Here is a 6904-nt window from a genome sequence, read left to right on the forward strand (position 1 = left end):
CATCAATTAGTGTTCTTGTGGAGGCATTCAATCCATTGTAAAAATTTTGCACCTGCATCCACTTTGGTAGTCCATGGTGGGGGCATTGCCTGAGCAAATCCTTGTATCTCTCCCATGTCTTATACAATGGTTCACTCTCAAGTTGGGCGAAGTTAGCTATCTCAATGTGTATTTTTGCTGTCTTGGCTGGTGGAAAAAATTTAGCAAGGAATTTCTGAGCTAAATCTTCCCAGTTGATAACTGAATCTACAGGCATGGAGTTTAACCAGTTCTTTGCTCTATCTTGCAGAGAAAATGGAAACAGTCTGAGGCGAATGGCATCATTAGTAACACCATTATGCTTAAATGTGTTGCAAATTTCCAAGAAACTTGCAATATAGGCGTTAGGATCATCACTTGGCAACCCATAAAACTGAACTGAGGTCTAAATCATCTGCAGTATTGTTGGTTTGATCTCAAAATTATTGGCCTCAATCCTTGGTTTCTTGATAACAGAACGGATTCCTGTCACTTGTGGGAGAGCAAAATCTCTTAATGCCCGTGTATCTTGCTCAGGATTTTCATTGTCTGCCATGAAGCCTGAACTGTTTTGAGTCTCTTGCGTTTTCTTTCTTAATCCCCTTGCAGTTCTCTCAATCTCAGGATTATAAGGTAGCAACGGCTGGTTTTTGTTGCTTCTCATGCACTAGACAACACACCTAAAGAGCTGAAGACAAAAGGCAATCAAATTAGATCAAATTTAATTTGTATTGATATTATTAGTAATTTTATTTAAAATCCCCGGCAACGACGCCAAAAACTTGTTGGTTAAATTTGCAAGTGCACAAATCGTAACAAGTAATAAAGTGATGAGTAAAGTATCATCCCATGAGGATTTGTAAAAAATTACTACTAATTACCAAAGTCTTTTAAATTATGATCTATTTGAGGAATCAAATAAGATAGTTTATGAAACAAAAATTAATGATTAAAAACAAAAAACCAATTGATTAAATATTAATGAATTCAATTGTACTGGTTCTAGGATTTCTGACTTACCGTAACTATGCCTATGTGAACTTTCTCGATTAAATTAATTACTCCTAATGTTGATAATCAGGTTTTCCTTATGTAAATATTAATCTTTCTCGAGCATCAATAAATTATTTCGACAAAAAAATTTCATATATTCTACGAAAGTTCTGAACTTGTCGAAATTTATTAAGCACTGTAAAACCTGTAACAATTACAAAAGTTCTTAGGATATTTCTATCCTATAGATTTCTTACGATATTTCAAACAATAGCTAAAACAATTATCACTTCTCAGTTTCAAATTGAATTCTTCATCATGCAGATGTTGGCCAAACACACGCATGCATTACACATAGAATGAAATACTCAACATCTTAATGTAATAATTCAATCGAAGAAATTGTTCACATAATCATAGTAAGGTTACATAAAAAATCCCAAAATAAAAGTCTACTCCACGGTTAAATTAAAGAGAAACAAACTTGATACGATGAACATCACTCAAAAGTAGAGAATTTCTGTCGAAAAGATAAGTGTCCTCCCGGTTTTCAATAGTTTTGCCTCTGCCCCTCTTTTGTTCCCCTTGGTGCCGCCTCCTCTCTTTTTCTTTTCTATGTTGTAGGGTTTCTATATCTTCAATCCCCTGTTTTCAGATCCCCTTATTTTCTTTTATATTGTGGCTTTTCTACCCCTGCAGTAATGAGGAAAGTTTCCTTTTCTGCATTGAATTCCTTCCTACTCAAACATTGCGAGCCTGATTTGAGGTAGAAAACGTGCGAATTCAAAGATCTCTATTTCTGGAGAAATTGTAGAGAATACAATTTTATTTCCAACGAAACTGATCTTGCAATTTTTGAACGTCTGAGAGTTGAGATAAGGGCCATAAACCAAAACAGTCTTTGCATTGCAGGAATTTCGGGCTGGTTCAATCCTTGTTTTTCAACTCGCTTTATGGGCTTCGAAACAACAAAACTGAGTTATATGCCCTTCATATGTTTTTTAGACCTTCATCTCAGCTATTTGAAAATGGTGACGAACATCTGGAACTAAATTGTATAGCTTCTTTTGCAACACATAATGAATCACTGTTCAGTTTCACTGCCGGACTTTGCCTGTTCAGTAACCTAAGATCTAAAAACACATTAATTTCCCACGAGGTCAATAGTTCAAAACGAGATTCAAAATTCTAATTGTCTTGTGCAACATACCCAAAATATTTAAAAATCAAGCATGAATAGTGGAAAATATACATGCTAAAAATTCCCTTATCAATTTGCTGGTGGGATATGAGGCATATCTGAGGCGCTTGGAAACATCAATGCAACACCTAGTAGCTTCCGTCAACTACACAAAGACAAAGCCTTCTAAATATAGAGGGAGTCAATAGTGGTCCCCCATACCAAATGACAACCCACAGGGGTCTCATGGTCCCAGCACTAGTAGAAATTTTAGTGGTGCTCAACGTGATGGATGTCGTTTTAATTATGACAGAACCAGCAATTTCAATAGGAGTTATCAGCCCAAATGCCAAATCTATAACAAATTTGGTCATATTGTAAAGTCTTGTTCTCAGTTTCATCCATAGAATGTATCTGTCAATTGTGCCACAACCTTTACCGGGAAGAACAACAATTGGTTACTTGATTCGGTCGCTTCACATAATATCATGGGTGATCTTTCCAATTTATCTATTCATTCCGAATATGATGGAATTGATGAAGTAATACTCGGTGATGGTTCAGGTTTAACAGTCTCACATATTGGTTCTTTGAATTTACTGTCTACCCACTGAAACTTTACACTCCATGACACCCTCTATGTTTCAAATCTTTGCAAAAATTTAATTTTTGTTCATCACTTCACCAAACAAAATAATGTTTTTGTTGAACTTCATCCTTTTCATTTTTTTTGTGAAGGACGTTATCACAGGGGTGATTCTACTAAAAGGAGCGTGTAACAATGGCATCTACATCTTTCCAGATTCAATGGTGACGCCCCAAAAAGTTGCTAATGTGCATGAACGAACTTCCATTGATGGATGGCATAAGCTTCTTGGTCATCCTTCACTTAAAATTGTTCATCATCTTGTTAAGAATTTTTCTCTTCCCATTTCATCGCAAAAACATTTTTCATCTTTATTTCATTCTTGTTCCATTAATAAAACACATCAACAACCCTTTCATGGCACCAGTCTTCAAAGCCATGCACCCTTTGAACTCATTTACACGGATGTGTGGGGTCCACCTAGTTATACTGGAATTGATGGTTCATGATGTTGCGGGGCGACGTCGTCTGGCGAAAGTGGAGGATTCTGTCGTGCCTCCTTATGTGAGGTGGTGTGTTGGGAAGTATTTTTTATTGGATTTAATCATAAAATTATGATTAATGTCCAGGAGTCGCCACCTAGTATTATGGTCACTAAGAACTTATGGTCTGCGAGAGTTCGGGTAAAGGATTGGTTGTGCAAGGGGAAGACGCATCACCCCCAATGCACCCTACCTAAGGTAAGCTGCATTGCTATTTGATTGTTTTTCTAGGTCGGGTTTCTATTCGTTAGTCCTTTCAAAAGTTCAAGGCAGATCTCTCTTCATGAGGGAGTCTCTGCCTTATCGGTTTAAATTCGAATTGTTTTAAAGTCTAAATATTAGCATCGCATTTATTTACATCTTGTATCTTTAATACTTGAGGGTGTACTTTATCGTGTAATTTTACACCACACAAATATTAAAGTCTACATCTAGACCCTAAAAAAAGAGATTTGGAATTTTTTTTGACATGTTGGCCAAATCCTAATGGATAATCATAAACCGGTTATGATATCCATTTTTGGATTTTTTTATGAAAACTATATTTGGAAAAACAAATTTAGGATTTGGTCGTATGCAGCAAAATATTTCTTTCTTTTTGAAAATGTTTTGAATTTATATATATATATATATATATTAATTAATTAATTAAATATTATTTAAGCATGTGGGCTAGGCTGGCCCAAATAACTAGGCCAGACATAGACCTAGAAAGAGATGGGCCAAACTTGCCCAAAATATTCTTTTTTTAATTCTGGGGACGGGCTGGACCCGGCCCAGCCAACTGGGTTGGGCTAGGACAGGTCCAGCCTGAAATAACTTAGTCACTAGCAGCCCAGTGACTAAGTTGCATGAGATAGTGCAACATGAATTATAATTCACATTACATTGTTCTCATGCGTCGACAGTAGAGAGGAAGAAGAGGAAGGGAGAAACGATGCTTACCTAGCATTGAGGGAGCTGGTGGCCTGATTGGCGGCGCACGATATGGCTAAAGGTGGTGAGACCGGTGGCTGGCTGTGGTCGCCGCTAGAAGAAGAAGAAAAAGAACAGGCCTAATAAGGAGAAAGGAAGCTCGTGGTTGGGGCTATTGGAGTGGCTGAGGAGAGAGTTGCTACCCTGGCTGCCTTTGGGAAGGAAAAGAGCTTCTGAGCAAGGTGGTGGTTGCCGTTTCTACTGTTGCCGCTGCTGCCAGGGTCACAATAGCAGAGAAGAAGTTTTTTTTATAGAGGAGAGAGAGAGAAGTGGTGCAACCACCACGTGTGATGGTTTGATTGCTCCTGGAGGTGGGGATGATGGTGAGAAGATGGGTGATGAAGGTGGTGGTGGCTGAAGGCCACGGAGGAGAGAGAAAGCATAGAAAGGACTGGTTGCAGGAAAAATAAGCAGGAAAGGCTGGTTTTTGGCCAACTTTAAGTTTGATTTTCTTCCTCTCCTCGAGCGTGAAATCTGCTCCTATTTATAGGGGTGGGAGAGGGTAATCTTGTCTTTAGAGGGGAACAATTTTCAACCCTTGATTCGGTTGGGAAGGATCCCAACCATTGGCTCAAAGTAGGCATGGTGCATTGTCAAATCTACAGCTGTAGGCTGCCTGAGGTGGCCTCTTTGGGGTGATGCCATGTCCGTTTATTTGCTAGTGAGCCATTGACGACCATACCTATACGTAAAGAGATGTCTGGTGAGTAGTTTTGTGCACGGTTTTGAAAATTTAGTGGGCGTTAGGTACATTAAATGCACCTGCAAAGGAGGTGAATGAACCATTTTAAAAAAAGAAAAATGTAGGCAATGAATAATGACCAAATGATGCGTCGTTTGCCCGCCCCTTTTTTTTATATACGAAAACAACGCCGTTTTGGGTTTAAATTAGGGATTTCTCTAAATTTCAAAGCAGTCCTCCCACTTCCAATTTGTTATAATTGTACCCCTAATTGACCTTAAACTGTTGATTTATTGCAATTACACCCTTGCCGAACTTCAATTGGAACCCTGGATTTACGCACCTTTTGCACATTAGTCCTTAATCTTGGATTTATGTAATTTAACCCCTAATTGACCATTAAAATTTAATTTATTCAATTTAACCCCCAATTTTTGTCAATTAGGTGTCTATAGTCCGGTGCCTTTTGCAGATTGGTCCTTGACTGTGGATTTCTTCAATTTAACCCCTAATTGACCCCAAAACTTCAATTTTCTTTCAATTTGGCCCCTGATTTCAATCAATTAACTTGGTAAAAATTAAATTTGGTCTTTTAAAATTCCAATCCTCTCAATTAAGCCCAAATTAGGCCCCAAACTTAATTTTTCACCAATTAAACCCCAAATAAAATTAATTTGACCCTTTTAAAGTATAATTAAGTCCTTGCACTTAATTAAATCCTTTAATTGGACCCAAATTAATTCTTAAACATAATTAAAATTCAATTTGGCCCATGATTAAGTCAAATTGGCCTATTAAAAATTTAATTATGTCCTTGGACTTAATTTTTATGCAAATTCATCCAATAAGCATTTAATTTGACCTTGAATTTGCATTTTTTCCTCCATTCTTGGGCGTAATGGGGTACAATTAGACCTTGAATTTACTCCAAAAATTACAGGTTGATGTTTCCTATTTTTGTAGTCCTTCTTGATCTGCTTTCTCCAAATTGCCTGCATCTATTTTATTTTTTATTTTTTATTTTTATTTTGAAAAAAATGAATTGATTTTTGGGGAATAACCTAGAATTGGGTTATGACAGTTGCCCCTCTCTTTACAATGCTTATGATAGAAAGTATCGTAAGAGACTTTAGATAGTAAGCGTTGTAAAGAAGAAAAAGAAGAATGAGAGATGATGGAATGATGAATCCTTTTTTAGGGCTAGAAAGCGCACTCAGAGTAAAAACTGGAAGATTTGTCTTTTGAAAATTCAGAGATTTTGAAGTACTCAAATTGTCACGGATGACCTACCCAAAGAAAATTAAATTTTTTTTTTTGAGGTGGTCTTATTGTAATGGGTGACCTACCTAGGTGAAAAACACGAAGATTTTTCAAAGTGATGAAAAATGCAGGGATTTTTCAACGTGGTGAAAAATACAAAGATTTTTTAATGTGGTCTTGTTGTAATAGGCAACTGACCTAAAATGGAAGATTATGAAGGTGGTGAGAAATGCAAGGATTTCTTAAAGAATGGTTTCATTGTAATGGGCAACTGGCCCAAATGGAAGATGAAAAGAGTTTTCAAAGAGGTCTGATTGTAATGGGTGACCTACCTAGGTGAAATGTCTTGAAGAGACGATATGATAGGGCTCAAAGTGCACTATTCAAAAGATGGAAACTCAAATAAGCGTTCAAAAAGAGATAGTACTTGAAGGGGGATGAGGGTTGAAAAGTGCACTTGATAGGAGGTAGGGTTAGAAAATGCACTGCCTGAGAGGTGAGGGCTCGATGACGCACTAAAAAGAGATAGGGTTAGAAAACACACTACCTAAGGTGGTTAAGGGCTCAAAGGCACACTTGAAAAGAGTTATGGTTAGAAAACATAATACCCGAGAGATAATGGCTCAAAGACGCATTCAAAAGGGAGATAGAGCTTGAAAGCACACTAT

The 6904-nt window shown here is 37.3% G+C and overlaps 1 non-coding gene across 1 annotated transcript; it reads left to right on the forward strand.

The window, feature by feature from the left end:
• Nucleotides 1-68: 68 nt before the first annotated feature.
• LOC118051314 (small nucleolar RNA R71) lies at nucleotides 69-172 on the forward strand. The gene has a single exon (XR_004688016.1). It is a non-coding gene; the product is annotated as a small nucleolar RNA R71 (small nucleolar RNA).
• The last annotated feature ends 6732 nt before the right edge of the window (nucleotides 173-6904 follow it).

The sequence above is a fragment of the Populus alba genome, chromosome 1 (assembly GCF_005239225.2).
Source record: "Populus alba chromosome 1, ASM523922v2, whole genome shotgun sequence".
Taxonomy (NCBI): Eukaryota; Viridiplantae; Streptophyta; class Magnoliopsida; order Malpighiales; family Salicaceae; genus Populus; species Populus alba.